Below are 6,885 nucleotides of genomic sequence, written 5' to 3' on the forward strand. Positions count from 1 at the left end.
GACCATCTTAAATCAGGTACAGTACAGGCACAGTGTCTCAAATCAGGCTATCCAGGACGTTGCTGCCAGAACAGTAAACATGGGAATGAAGAGGCTCATCTCAGAGGACAGAATCGAGGTGAGCTATGCACATACAGGACCCGAGTCCATTGCAGTGATTTTAAGATCTGCCTTCCCTATTCTCTGGACACACAGCTGCCTGTTCCACCAGTGTGAACATAACCAACTGCAACATTCCCAGCTGCTTTCAGGTGAGTGGACCGGAAATCAACCGTTTCTCTTGGTCCTCGCGAAATCTGTGCGAGATTTGTTGGTATTCCAGGAAAGTCCAAAATCTGGCATAGCCTCAGACCCTAGTTGCCAGATTCGAGTTATTTTAGGTCAGTTTAGAATCATAGAATCCTACAGTACAGAAGTAAGCCATTCGGCTCATCGAGTCTGCACTGATCACAATCCCACCCAGATCCTATCCCCATAACCCCATTTACTCCAGCTAGTCCTCCTGACACTAAGGGCAATTTAGCATGGCCAATCAACCTAACCTGCACAACTTTGGAGTCTGGGAGGAACCTGGAGGAATCCCACGCAGACACGGGGAGAACACACAAACTCCACACAGACAGCTACCCAAGCCGGGAATCGAACCTGAGTCACTGGTGTTGTGAGGGAGAACTGCTAACCACCGTGTCGCCCTTTAGTCACCTTGTTTTGAAATGTTTGTACTGTATTGGGATTCCTTGGTATGCATACTTACATCTCTCTTCCTGACCTCCATCCTAAGATTGTATAGAAAATGGTTCAAAATGATGAACACCTCCAGTTTGCCATTCATTTCATATCTCCCAACAGGGTGTAGTCTGTCAGATCAGTAATGGCTTCACTGGCTGAATAAGTGCATGGTAAAATATATAATGAAGTGAAGGTTAATCTGACCATTAATAGTTTTATGTGTGCGGTTCTTGTTGCCACATTTTACATAGGATATGATTGCTAGAGGGGATGCAGAGAAAGTTCACCAGGATGCCGCCTGGGATGGAACATTTAAGTTATGGAAGGAGGTTGGATAGGCTTGGGTTGTTTTTGTTGGAGCAGAGAAAACTGAGGGGGTGACCTGATTGAGGTGTACAAGGTAATGAGGGGCATGGACAGAGTGGATAAGGAGCAGTTGTTCCCCTTAGTTGAAGGATCAGTCACGAGGGGACATAGGTTCAAGATGAGGGGTAGGAGGTTTAGGGGGGAATGTGAGGATGGTGACAGCCTGGAATGCACTGCCTGGGAGGGTGATAGAGGCAGATTGCCTCATGTCCTTTAAAAACACCTGGATGAACGCTTGGCACAACATAACATTTAATGCTATGTGTCAAGTGCTGGTAAATGGGGTTATGTAGGAGGTCAGGTGTTTTTTATGTGTTGACACAGACTCAATGGGCCGAAGGGCCCCTTCTGCATTGTATGATTCCATGATATTATTCAGGGGTATTCTCAGGTGGCAGTACTTGGTGGCCAAACTAACCTGTGCCTCCTGTGTCAATCAAAAGACAGATGTAATTATTCGTAAACTTCAGGCTTCACATGAGATGGCACAGTGGTTAGCATTGCTGCTTACAATGCCAGGGACTTGGGTTTGATTCTGGCCTTGGTGTCTGTGTGGAGTTTGCATGTTCTCCTCTTGTCTGCATGGATTTACACCAAACACTCTGGTTTCCTCCCAGTCCAAAGATGTGCAGGTTTGGCAGATTGACCACAAATGAATTGTCCCTCAGTGTGAGTGTGTGTGTGTGTGTGTCTGTAAACTCCTAACAACAGACTAGCAACCTGTTCCAGGAATAGTTAGCTACAGAAATGGATCAAAGCCTGACCAATGCACCTTCAAGATACAGAAAAGTTGAGAGAGACTTCACACAACATACATCTCTCAGATTCAAAACGATCCTTAAAAAAAGTGACAACTAAGGTGTGATGGGTATGTATTCGATACAAGAGTTTCTTTGATGATATTCAATTAATTGTAAATAAATTTAGTCTCCTCTGATCAATTAAGATGGAGGTACTGCAGTTAAATTAGAAGGAGATGGTGTTTTAGTGATAAATTCACTGGACTAGTAATCCAGAGGCTGTGATTAATACTCTGAGGACCTGGGTTTAAATCCCACCATGACAGCCGGTGGAATTAAGCTTTAACTAATAATTTGTTAATTGAAAGTTAGTCTCAGTAATGGTGACCATGAAGCTGTCATAAAAACTCATCATTAAGGAAATCTGCCATTCTTACCTGGTCTGGTCCACATGCGACTCAGACCCACAAAAATGTGGTTGACTTTTAACAGTGTTCTACAATGGCCGGGCAAGTCATTCCATTCAAGGGCAATTAGGGATGAGTAACAAATGCTGACCTTGCCAACAATTCTCACGACCCATGGAACATAAAAAATTTCCACTGTTAGCTCCGATCTGTAACTCTTCCCTAATGGCCAGGTTGATATTTAAAACTAGCGCTGTCTCCAAGTGCAAATTCATTGACTAATATACTCAGCATAACCTTACTAAGACTAAATTTCAACTAAGCATCTTTATACGATAAATAGAATTGACTAAGACCATTTCACTTATTGGAGCTCACCCATCATCAATAATAGCTTTCAGCTGCTGCTTAAATTATTCCTGAGTGTAAGTTTCCAATACTGTAACAGGAAGTTCAAACGTTGAATGCAAATGTTCAATTATCAAACCTACAGCTACGTTTAGCTGCTTTCAGCCCAGTACATTCTCTGCAGAAGACTAAGGAAATTTGATATACAGTGAAAAGTATTGGCTTTTGCACGCTATACAGACAAAGCATACAATTCATAAAGAAGGAAGGAAGAGGGTGCAGAATATAGTGTTACAGTCATAGCTATGGTATAGAGAAAGACCAACTTAAAAACCCAGCTTGCAGGTGCAGCAGGTGGTCAGGAAGGCGAATGGGATGCTGGCCTTCATAGCGAGGGGGATTGAATATAAAAGTAGGGAGGTCTTGCTGCAGCTGTATAGGGCATTGGTGAGGCCGCAGCTGGAGTACTGTGTGCAGTTTTGGGCGCCGCACCTGCGCAAAGATATTTTGGCCTTGGAGGGAGTGCAGAGGAGGTTTACTAGGCTGATACAGGAGTTGAGGGGGTTGAGCTATGAGGAGAGGCTGAATAAACTAGGCTTGTACTCGTTGGAGTTTAGAAGAATGAGGGGAGATCTCATTGAGACGTATAAGATGATGAATGGGATGGATAGGATAGAGGTGGAGAGACTCTTCCCGCTCAAAAAAGACGGTAGGACTAGGGGGCACAGCCTCAAGATAAAGGGGGGGGCGGTTTAGAACGGAGTTGAGGAGGAACTTCTTCACTCAAAGGGTGGTGAATCTCTGGAATTCTCTGCCCGTTGAAGTGGTGGAGGCTGCCTCGCTAAATATTTTTAAGACGCGGGTTGATGGGTTTTTGATAGGAGAGGGGATTAAGGGTTATGGGGAGAGGGCGGGAAAGTGGAACTGAGCCACGACAGATCAGCCATGATCTTATTGAATGGCGGGGCAGGCTCGAAGGGCTAGATGGCCTACTCCTGCTCCTATTTCTTATGTTCTTATAATATGAGGTAGGTCCATTCAGAATTCTGATGGCAGCAGGGAAGAAGCTGTTCTTGAGTTGGTTGATACACTGATTTCTCAGAAGACTGAGGAAATTTGATATGTCCACTACAACTGTCACCAACTTTTACAGATGTACCATAGAAAGCATTCTTTCTGGTTGTATCACAGCTTGGTATGGCTCCTGCTCTGCCCAAGACAGCGAGAAATTACAAAAGGTTGTGAATGTAGCCCAATCCATCACGCAAACTAACTTCCCATCCATTGACTCTGTCTACACTCCCTGCTGTCTTGGCAAAGCAGCCAGCATAATTAAGGACCCCACACACCCTGGACATTTTCTCTTCCACCTTCTTCCATTGGAAAAAAGATACAAAAGTCTGAGTTCACGTACCTAACCAACTCAAGAACAGCTTCTTTCCTGCTACCATCAGATTTTTGAATGGACCTACCTCGCATTAAGTTGATTTTTCTGTATACCCTAGCTGTGACTGTAACACTGTTCTGCACCCTTTCCTTTCTCTATGAACAGTATGTTTTGTCTGTCTCATGCAAGAAACAGTACTTTTCACTGTATACTAATCCATGTGACAATAAATCAAATCAAATCCCACCACTTTTTTTTTGTTTACTTTATTCCAATCCAATCAAGTCAAATTAAAGCCAATTCAGAGTCCCAACAAGTTGGGACATTCCCGATCCAAGCTGACGAGACAGGGCTCTCACCCCCCACCCTGGGTCCGATCCACACGACCCAAGCTGATTGGAGCAGGCGTAGCTCCTCCTCCAAGGCCCAATCCAACCTGATCCCAGCCAAAAGGCCAAGACGCTGCTCCAAAAAATTGCTTCAAATGAAGCCAAAATGCAACCCAATGACTTCAACCAAGCGCAGCATGTCAACACCACACTTGATCCTAACCAAAAGGCCTAAGCCTCTCAGCCACTTTATCCTCGGTTACATGTTAATTTAAAGTAATGTTGTGGATCTACTTTCTCTGCAGTTCACTATCTCGTGCTCCCTTTTTGGTCACTCTTTTAAAAGCCAATTTTTTTTTAATCATTCAGTTCTCTGGCTTTGGGGAGCTGTCACATGGGTGATCTTAGAAATGTTTTGAATGTTCACTTTTTGCTTTGGTTACCAGACTGGGCACAGAGCACTGCACAGCTTAAGCTTGCCTTCTACTCTCTTGTCCTCCACAGTTTTACCTGTGTAGTTTAGCATTTTATTTGCTATGCTAATTGCAATGTTTAAAAGGCATCTTGACAAATACATGAATAGGCAGGGAATAGGGAGATATAGACCACGTAGAGGCAAAAAGGTTTAGAAAGTTGGCGCAGGCCTGGTGGCCTGTTCCTGTGCTGTACTGTTCTTTGTTGCTTATTGAATCATAGAACCCTACAGTGCAGAAGGAAGTCATTCGGACCATCGAGTCTGCACCAACCACAATCCCACACAAGTCCTATCCTGACAACCCCATGCATTACCCTAGCTAGTCCCCCTGACACTAAGGGGCAATTTTGCATGGCCACCAACCTAACCTGTACATCTTTGGACTGTGGGAGGAAACCAGAGGAAACTCATGCAGACACGGGGAGAGTGAGCAGACGCTGCACAATGACCCAAGCCAGGAATTGAACCCAGGCCCCAGGTGCTGTGAGGCAACAGTGCCAATCACTGCCACCATGTCACCTCAACTGGTTACTGTGCAGTAATCAGATCTGTTGAGTGTCAGAACCACTAGTACTGCATTATTCCGTCCATAGATGTTTCAACATCAGGCATCAAGTGCTGTGTATTGTCCAAACTAACAGTCCCTCTTCATGATCATCAGCAGTTCAAGATCTCATCCCTTACCACCCGGGAGGATACTGTGCACTCACAAGAACTCATTTGTTTTGAGCTCTTTTAGCTATCAAAGCCAACCATCTTTCATTCAAAATGTATTTGAATTATCATCAGTTATGGGAAATGTTAGCTTTATAACTTCCCTAGAGAATGCTTGGAGGCAGTGATGATATATTAATCATTTACTGGCCATTCATCATTGGTCATGTGTTGTGATGAATCGAGTGGCACAGTGTTAGTGCTGCTGCCTCACAGCGCCAGGGCCCCCGGTTCAATTCCCCGCTTGGGTCACTATCTCTGTGGAGTTTGCATGTTCTCCCTGTGTCTGTGTGGGTTTCCTCCGGGTGCTCCAATTTCCTCCCACAGTCTAAAGATGTGCGGGTTAGGTTGATTGGCCATGCTAAATTGCCCCTTAGTGTCCTGGGATGCGTAGGTTAGAGGGATTAGTGGGGTAAATATGTGGGGTTACTGGAATCAGGCCTGAGTGGGGTTGTGGTCAGTGCAAACTCAATGGACCAAATAGCCTCCTGCACTGTAGGGTGTCTATTTTATTCTAAACTTTTGCAAAGCAACGGTTTGGCCACAAGTGAAGTATTGTGTCCAATTCTGGGCACTGCGCTTTCGGAAGGATGGAAAAGCTTGAATGCAGGTTGTTCTCCTTAGAGAACAAAAGGTGGATTGGAGATTTGATAGAAGTATTTAAAACCATGACAGGTCTGGACAGAGTGGGTAGAGAGAAACTGTTCTCATTAGTGGAAGGTTTGCGAACAGAAGGACACAGTTTCAAGATGATTGGTATTCAATACAAAGTCGAAATGAGGAGGGCACTTCTGCACAGCAAGTGGTTAGGATCTGGAATGTACTGCTTGAAAGGCTGGTGGAGGAAGATTCAATTGTGGCTTTCAAAAGGGAATTAGATAAACGCCAGAATTGCCGTGCAATGGAGAAAGGTTATGGAAGTGGGGCAAACTAAATTGCCCTTGTAAAGAACCAGCACAGGCTCAGCAAGCCAAATGGCCTCCTGTACTGGACCCATTCTATGATTCTATAGACTTCACACTTCTTCTGTTTGACCATTGTTTTAGTGAATGTTGAAAAATAGTGCTTAATTTTATGTCTACAAGTCATACTGCTTCCCTTTTTTTTTAACCCATCTGACTGCCCCTTTAATATGTTCCTATTGTTCTTCTCTTTATCCCAATATCAGCCCCTCTCCACTCCTGTCCTAATCTTTGTGCCATCTTGATTGGTACACAATTCACAGAGGAAATAGGCAGCATCAGTGCCACATGTTGTTTAAGAGTGTAATTTAGGTTAGGGGCACAAGTGTTCCCGTTTGTGCAATGCACAAATCATTGCAAAATATATTTAAAAGAACAAAATACTCAAGATGCTGGAAAACTGTAACAAAAACAAAAATACCGGAGGC

The sequence above is a fragment of the Carcharhinus amblyrhynchos genome, chromosome 25 (genome assembly GCF_965287045.1).
Source record: "Carcharhinus amblyrhynchos chromosome 25, sCarAmb.v2.hapA, whole genome shotgun sequence".
Lineage (NCBI taxonomy): Eukaryota > Metazoa > Chordata > Chondrichthyes > Carcharhiniformes > Carcharhinidae > Carcharhinus > Carcharhinus amblyrhynchos.